A 9,371-nucleotide genomic window follows, 5' to 3' on the forward strand; every position below is an offset into this window, starting at 1 on the left:
TGTGTACGTGTAGTGCAACAAAAAAGTTCAAAAAACGCGGGAAAATCGCGGAAAACGCGGTCTTTTAAAAAATCGCAAAAAACGCGGAAAAAAACGCGGCCGCGGAATTGCAATTTTCCCCGGGGACAGCTTAGTGGCCTTACTGCATTTGAACGATTTCCATCATTTTAGAGTTTTTCAGTGGAATTGTCATGGCGATGATGACGTTCGATCAGATCTACCATCTCCACGTACTACGTGACGTAGCTACCTATTCCAAACTCTTCGAAACTAATCCACCTCTCCCATCGGATGAGGTTGTGGAGTTTCGAGGAGTTTCGAGGAGCTTCGTTTTTCTGAAGAGGCCACCTCTTCAGACACCTCTTCAGAAAAACGAAACTCCTCGAACGCGCCCCTAATCGTAGTCGTAGTCAACTGCCAGTACTCAGTAGATTACTGCTGCCAGTGCTGGCAAAACAGAAAACTGCATGATTTAGGCCAGCGTAACCATGGTAACCATGCAAGCGGAGCGCGAAGAGAACTGAGTCCAGCACTCCAGGCCAGGTCAAGTAAGTAAGTTCCGGACCCAGAGTTACATCCAGTTCCAACCGGTTTCATCCAGTTCCAACCGGTTTCATCCAGTTCCAACCACTGAAAAATGTCTTTCATCAGGTTCTCACCAGTTCCATCCAGTTCCATAATTATTAGGTTTACATAATATGTACGTAACAATCATAGTAAGTTAGTTCACCATGCAGCTACAACCGCTCCCTGCATGTGTTGCACGGGTTTCAACTGGTTTACGGGCGGCGGGGAAAATAATGGTACAACACCGACTCAGCACGCATGCGTCTCACAATCATGAGAACTGCATCTCTGGCGTTTCTCCTAGCGCCTGGGTTTGCTTCAAACAAACTGTCCTCTTTTTTTTGTGTCAAAGTGAGAGCCTGCTTCCATGCGACAGCTAGCTGCCGCTTGAATGGATCGTAGAATTTGATTAGTTCAGCAATAACTACACTAGGACTGTCGAAAGAAATCCTTCACGGAAAACGGAACCCCATTAGCGCTTGAACAAATTTGAAAGAATAGGATGAAGTGAAGACATCAACCGATAGCAAAATGTGGAGCGCAAAAAAAGGTAAGCCGCCCATATTGGAAATCATGGAAATATTTGTTCCCGTATTCTAAACGTTCTTGACCTAGTACCATGTAAATAATGGGGCATGCCTAGTAACTACAAACCTGGTGATTCGGGGTGTTCGTTGCTGCGAATTGAACGGTAATTTAGTCTTGCATTGAACAAGTCGATCAGTCAGTCTTGCATTCAACCTCACTCCTTCAAGGGAAGTGTGGGAATTTGATTATTTGATAATGTGGGGAAGCCAAATGATTCCACGCCCGTTTACTTGCGATATGTGTTGCTTGGCAGTGAACGAGTTGATCAGTCAGTCTTGCATTCAACCTCACTTCCTCACGGCAGTGTGGTGCTCTGTAATGCTTGATAATGCGGGGCAGCCAAGTGACTCCATGCCCGGTGATTCGGGATGTGTGTTGCTTGGCAGTGAACGAGTCGATGAGTCAGTCTTGCATTCAACCTCACTCCTTCAAGGGAAGTGTGGGGCTCTGATATGCTTGATAATGTGGGGAAGTCTTGTAACTCCATACCTGGTGATTCGGGATGTGTGTTGCTTGGCAGTGAACAATGAGCCATTCTTGCGTTGAACCTCACTCCTTCAAGGGAAGTGTGGGGATCTGATACGCTTGATAATGTGGGGCAGCCAAGTGACTCCATGCCCGGTGATTCGGGATGTGTGTTGCTTGGCAGTGAACGAGTCGATGAGTCAGTCTTGTATTCAACCTCACTCCTTCAAGGGAAGTGTGGGGCTCTGATATGCTTGATAATGTGGGGAAGCCTTGTACATCCATAACTGGTGATTCGGGATGTGTGTTGCTTGGCAGTGAATGTTGAGTCATTATTGCGTTCAACCTCACTCCTTCAAGGGAAGTGTGGGGCTCTGATATGTTTGATAATGCGGGGCAGCCAAGTGACTCCATGCCTGGTGATTTGGGATGTGTGTTGCTTGGCAGTGAACGAGTCGATGAGTCAGTCTTGCATTCAACCTCACTCCTTCACGGGAAGTGCGGGGCTCTGATATGCTTGATAATGTGGGGAAGTCTTGTAACTCCATACCTGGTGATTCGGGATGTGTGTTGCTTGGCAGTAAACAATGAGTCATTCTTGCGTTCAACCTCACTCCTTCAAGGGAAGTGTGGGATATGATACGCTTGATAATGTGGGGCAGCCAAGTGACTCCATGCCCGGTGACTCGGGACGTGTGTTGCTTGGCAGTGAAGGAGTCGAGAAGTCAGTCTTGTATTCAACCTCACTCCTTCACGGGAAGTGTGGGGCCCTGATATGCTTGATAATGTGGGGAAGCCTTGTAACTCCATACCTGGTAATTCGGGATGTGTTGCTTGGCAGTGAACGATGAGTCACTCTTACGTTCACCCTCCCTCCTTCAAGGGAAGTGTGGGGCTCTGATATGCTTGATAATGCGGCGCATCCAAGTGACTCCATGCCCGGTGATTCAGGATGTGTATTGCTTGGCAGTGAAGGAGTCGATGAGTCAGTCTTGGATTCAATCTCACTCCTTCAAGGGAAGTGCAGGGCTCTGATATGCTTGACAATGCTGGGAAGCCTTGTAACTCCATACATGGGTATTCGGGATGTGTGTTGCTTGCCAGTGAACGAAGGGTCATTCTTGCGTTCACCCTCACTCCTTCAAGAGAAGTGTGGGGCTCTGATATGCTTGATAACGTGGGGCAGCCAATTGACTCTATGCCCTGTGATTCAAGATGTGTGTTGTTTGGCAGTGAACGAGTCGTTGAGTCAGTCTTCCATTCAACCTCACTCTTTCACTGGACTTGTGGGGCTCTGATATGCTTGGTAATGTGGGGGAAGTCTTGTAACTCCATACCTGGTGATTCGGGATGTGTGTTGTTTGGCAGTGAACGATGAGTCATTCTTGTGTTCAACCTCACTCCTTCAAGGGAAGTGTGGGGCTCTGATATGCTTGATAATGCGGGGCAGCCAAGTGACTCCATGCCCGGTGATTCGGGTTGTGTGTCGCTTTGCAATGAACGAGTCGATAAGTCAGCCTTGCATTCGACCTCACTCCTTCAAGGGAAGTGTGGGGCTCTGTAATGCTTGATAATGCGGCGCAGCTAAGTGACTCCATGCCCGGTGATTCGGGATGTGTGTTGCTTGGCAGTGAATGAGTGGATGAGTCAGTCTTACATTCAATCTCACTCCTTCAAGGGAATAGTGGGGCTCTGTAAATGCTTGATAATGCGGGGAAGCCTTGTAACTTTATACATGGTGACTCGGGATGTGTGTTGCTTGGCAGTGAACGATAAGTCATTCTTGCGTTCGACCTCACTCCTTCAAGGGAAGTGTGGAGCTCTGATATGCTTGATAATGTGGGGCAGTCAAGTGACTCCATGCCCGGTGATTCAGGATATGTGTTGCTTGGCAGTGAACGAGTCGTTGAGTCCGTCTTGCATTCAACCTCACTCTTTCACGGGAAGTTTGGGGCTGTGATATTCTTGATAATGTGGGGAAGCCTTGTAACTCCATACATAGGTATTCAGGATGTGTGTTGCTTGGCAGTGAAAGATGAGTCATTCTTGCGTTCAGCCTCATTCCTTCAAGGGAAGTGTGGGGCTTTGATATGCTTGATAATGTGGGGCAGCCAAATGACTCCATGCCCGGTGATTCGGGATGTGTGTTGCTTGGCAGTGAACGAGTCCTTGAGTCAGTCTTGCATTCAACCTCACTCTTTCACGGGAAGTGTGGAGCTCTGATATGCTTGATATTGTGGTGAAGTCTCTGTAACTCCATACCTGGTGATTCGGGATGTGTGTTGCTTGGCAGTGAACGATGAGTCATTCTTGCGTTCAACCTCACTCCTTCAAGGGAAGTGTGGGGCTCTGATATACTTGATAATGTGGGGCAGCCAAGTGACTCCATGCCCGGTGAATCAAGATGTGTGTTGCTTGGCAATGAACGAGTTGATGAGTCAGTCTTGCATTCAACCTCACTCCTTCACGGCAGTGTGGTGCTCTGTAATGCTTGATAATGCAGGGCAGCCAAGTGACTCCATGCCCGGTGATTCGTGATGTGTGTTGCTTGGCAGTGAACGATGAGTCATTCTAGCGTTCAACATAACTCCTTCAAGGGAACTGTGGGGCTCTGATATGCTTAATAATGCGGCGCAGCTAAGTGACTCCATGCCCGGTGATTCGGGATGTGTGTTGCTTGGCAGTGAATGAGTCGATGAGTCAGTCTTGCATTCAATCTCACTCCTTCAAGGAAAGTGTGGGGCTCTGTAAATGCTTGATAATGCGGGGAAGCCTTGTAATTTTATACATGGTGATTCGGGATGTGTGTTGCTTGGCAGTTAACGATAAGTCATTCTTGCGTTCAACCTCATTCCTTCAAGGGAAGCGTGGAGCTCTGATATGCTTGATAATGTGGGGCAGTCAAGTGACTCCATGCCCGGTGATTCGGGATATGTGTTGCTTGGCAGTGAACGAGTCGTTGAGTCCGTCTTGCATTCAACCTCACTCATTCACGCAAAGTTTGGGGCTGTGATATGCTTGATAATGTGAGGAAGCCTTGTAACTCCATACATAGGTATTCAGGATGTGTGTTGCTTGGCAGTGAACGATGAGTCATTCTTGCGTTCAACCTCACTCCTTCAAGGGAAGTGTGGGGCTCTGATATGCTTGATAATGCGGCGCAGCTAAGTGACTCCATGCCCGGTGATTCGGGATGTGTGTTGCTTGGCAGTGAATGAGTCGATGAGTCAGTCTTGCATTCAATCTCACTCCTTCAAGGGAAGTGTGGGGCTCTGTAAATGCTTGATAATGCGGGGAAGCCTTGTAATTTTTTGCATGGTGATTCGGGATGTGTGTTGCTTGGCAGTGAACGATAAGTCATTCTTGCGTTCAACCTCACTCCTTCAAGGGAAGCGTGGAGCTCTGATATGCTTGATAATGTGGGGCAGTCAAGTGACTCCATGCCCGGTGATTCAGGATGTGTGTTGCTTGGCAGTGAACGAGTTGTTGAGTCCGTCTTGCATTCAACCTCACTCTTTCACGGGAAGTTTGGGCCTGTGATATGCTTGATAATGTGAGGAAGCCTTCTTACTCCATACATAGGTATTCAGGATGTGTGTTGCTTGGCAGTGAAAGATGAGTCATTCTTGCGTTCAACCTCATTCCTTCAAGGGAAGTGTGGGGCTTTGATATCCTTGATAATGTGGGGCAGCCAAGTGACTCCATGCCCGGTGATTCGGGATGTGTGTTGCTTGGCAGTGAACGAGTCGATGAATCAGTCTTGTATTCAACCTCACTCCTTCAAGGGAAGTGTGGGGCACTGAAATGCTTGATAATGTGGGGAAGCCTTGTTACTCCATACCTGGTGATTCGGGATATGTGTGGCTTGGCAGTGAACGATGAGTCATTCTTGCGTTCAACTTCACTCCTTCAAGGGAAGTGTGGGGCTCTGATAAGCTTGATAATGCGGGGCAGCAAAGTGACTGCATGCCCGGTGAATCAAGATGTGTGTTGCTTGGCAATGAACGAGTGAATGAGTCAGTCTTGCATTCAACCTCACTCTTTCACGGGAAGTGTGGAGCTCTGATATGCTTGATAATGTGGGGAAGTCTTGTAACTCCATACCTGGTGATTCGGGATGTGTGTTGCTTGGCAGTGAACGATGAGTCATTCTTGCGTTCAACCTCACTCCTTCAACGGAAGTGTGGGGCTGTGATATCCTTGATAATGTGGGGCAGCCAAGTGACTCCATGCCCGGTGATTCGGGATGTGTGTTGCTTGGCAATGAACGAGTTGATGAGTCAGTCTTGCATTCAACCTCACTCCTTCACGGCAGTGTGGTGCTCTGTAATGCTTGATAATGCGGGGCAGCCAAGTGACTCCATGCCCGGTGATTCGGGATGTGTATTGCTTGGCAGTGAACGATGAGTCATTCTAGCGTTCAACATCACTCAATCAAGGGAAGTGTGGGGCTCTGATATTCTTGATAATGCGGCGCAGCTAAGTGACTCCACGCCCGGTGATTCGGGATGTGTGTTGCTTGGCATTGAACGAGTCGATGAGTAAGTCTTGCACTCAACCTCACTCCGTCAAGGGAAGTGTGGGGCTCTGTAAATGCTTGATAATGCGGGGAAGCCTTGTAATTTTATACATGGTGATTCGGGATGTGTGTTGCTTGGCAGTGAACGATGCGTCATTCTTGCGTTCAACCTCACTCCTTCAAGGGAAGTGTGGGGCTCTGATATGCTTGATAATACGGGGCAGCCAAGCGACTCCATGCCCGGTGAATCAAGATGTGAGTTGCTTGGCAATGAACGAGTTGATGAGTCAATCTTGCATTCAACCTCACTCCTTCACGGCAGTGCTGTGCTCTGTAATGCTCGATATTGCGGGGCAGCCAAGTGACTCCATGCCTGGTGATTCGGGATGTGTGTTGCTTGGCAGTGAATGATGAGTCATCCTTGCGTTCAAACTCCCTCCTTCAAGGGAAGTGTGGGGATCTGATATGCTTGATAATGTGGGGCAGCCAAGTGACTCCGTGCCCGGTGATTCGCGATGCGTGTTGCTTGGCAGTGAACGAGTCGATGAATCAGTCTTGTATTCAACCTCACTCATTCAAGGGAAGTGTGGGGCTCTGATATGCTTGATAATGTGGGGAAGCTTTGTAACTCCATACCTGGTGATTCGGGATGTACTGATTGGCAGGGAACGATGAGTCATTCTTGCGTTGAACCTCACTCCTTCAAGGGAAGTGTGGGAATTTGATATGTTTAAGAATGTGGGGAAGGCAAATGATTCCACGCCCGTCTACTTGCGATATTTATTGCTTGGCAGTGAACGAGTTGATGAGTCATTCTTGTGTTCAACCTCACTCCTTCAAGGGAAGTGTGGGGCTCTGATATGCTTGATAATGCGGCGCAGCCAAGTGACTCCATGCCCGGTGATTCAGTATGTGTGTTGCTTGGCATTGAACGAGTCGATGAGTTGGTCTTGTATTCAACCTCACTCCTTCAAAGGAAGTGTGGAGCTCTGATATGCTTGATAATGTGGGGAAGCCTTGTAACTCCATACCTGGTGATTCGGGATGTGTTGCTTGGCAGGGAACGATGAGTCATTCTTGCGTTGAACCTCACTCCTTCAAGGGAAGTGTGGGGCTCTGATATGCTTGATAATGCGGCGCTGCCAAGTGACTCCATGCCCGGTGATTCGGGATATGTGTTGCTTGGCAGTGAACGAGTCGATGAGTCAGTCTTGCATTCAACTTCACTCCTACAAGTGAAGTGTGGGAATTTGATATGTTCGATAATGTGGGGCAGCCAAATGATTCCACGCCCGTCTACTTGCGATATTTGTTGTTTGGCAGTTAACGAGTTGATGAGTCAGTCTTGCGTTCAACCTCACTCCTTCACGGCAGTGTGGTGCTCTGTTTTGCTTGATAATGCGGGGAAGCCTTGTAACTCCATACCTGGTGATTCGGAATGTGTGTTGCTTGGCAGTGAACAATGAGTCATTCTTGCATTCAACCTCACTCCTTCAAGGGAAGTGTAGGGCCCTGATATGCTTCATATGCGGTGAGCCAAGTGACCACATGCCCGCTTATTCGGGATGTGTGTTGCTTTTGCAGTGAACGAGTCGTTGAGTCAGTCTTGCATTCAACCTCACTCCTTCAAGATAAGTGTGGGAATTTGATATGTTTGATAATGTGGGGAAGCCAAATGATTCCACGCCCGTCTACTTGCGATCCTTGTTGCTTGGCAGTGAACGAGTTGATGAGTCATTCTTGCGTTCAACCTCACTCCTTCAAGGGAAGTGTGGGGCTCTGATATGCTTGATTATGCGGCGCAGCCAAGTGACTCCATGCCCGGTGATTCGGGATGCGTGTTGCTTGGCAGTGAACGAGTCGATGAGTCCGTCTTGTGTTCAACCTCACTCCTTCAAGGGAAGTGTGGGGCTCTGATATGCTTGATAATGTGGGGAAGTCTTGTAACTCCATACCTGGTGATTCGAGATGTGTGTTGCTTGGCAGTGAACGACAAGTCATTCTTGCGTTCAACCTCACTCCTTCAAGGGAAGTGTGGGGATCTGATATGCTTGATAATGTGGGGCAATCAAGTGACTCCATGCCCGGTGATTCGGGATGTGTGTTGCTTGGCAGTGAACGAGTCGTTGAGTCAGTCTTGCATTCAACCTCACTCCTTCAAGATAAATGTGGGAATTTGATATGTTTGATAATGTGGGGAAGCCAAATGATTCCACGCCCGTCTACTTGCGATCCTTGTTGCTTGGCAGTGAACGAGTTGATGAGTCATTCTTGCGTTCAACCTCACTCCTCCAAGGGAAGTGTGGGGCTCTGATATGCTTGATTATGCGGCGCAGCCAAGTGACTCCATGCCCGGTGATTCGGGATGCGTGTTGCTTGGCAGTGAACGAGTCGATGAGTCAGTCTTGTGTTCAACCTCACTCCTTCAAGGGAAGTGTGGGGCTCTGATATGCTTGATAATGTGGGGAAGTCTTGTAACTCCATACCTGGTGATTCGAGATGTGTGTTGCTTGGCAGTGAACGAGTCGATGAGTCAGTCTTGCATTCAACCTCACTCCTTCAAGGGAAGTGTGGGGCTCTGATATGTTTGATCATTCGGGGAAGCCTTGTAACTCCATACCTGGTGATTCGGGATGTGTGTTGCTTGGCAATGAACGATGAGTCATTCTTGCGTTCAACCTAACTCCTGCAAAGGAAGTGTGGGGCTCTGATTTGCTTGATAATGCCGGGCAGCGAAGTGACTCCATGCCCGGTGGTTCAGGATGTGCGTTGCTTGGCAATGAACGAGTCGATCAGTTAGTCTTGCATTCAACCTCACTCCTTCACGGGAAGTGTGGGGCGCTGATACGCTTTATAATGTGGAGAAGTCTTGTAACTCCGTACATGGTGATTCGGGATGTGTGTTGCTTGGCAGTGAACGATGAGTCATTCTTGCGTTCAACCTCACTCCTTCAAGGGAAGTGTGGGGCTCTGATATGCTTGACAATGCGGCGCAGCTAAGTGACTCCATGCCCGGTGATTCGGGATGTGTGTTGCTTGGCAGTGAACGAGTCGATGAGTCGGTCTTGTATTCAACCTCACTCTTTCACGGGAAGTGTGGGGCTTTGATATGCTTGATAATGTGGAGAAGTCTTGTAACTCCATACCTGGTTATTCGGGATGTGGTTTGCTTTCCGGTGAACGATGAGTCATTCTTGCATTCAACCTCACTCCTTCAAGGGTAGTGTTGGGC

The sequence above is a fragment of the Sycon ciliatum genome, chromosome 4 (genome assembly GCF_964019385.1).
Source record: "Sycon ciliatum chromosome 4, ocSycCili1.1, whole genome shotgun sequence".
Lineage (NCBI taxonomy): Eukaryota > Metazoa > Porifera > Calcarea > Leucosolenida > Sycettidae > Sycon > Sycon ciliatum.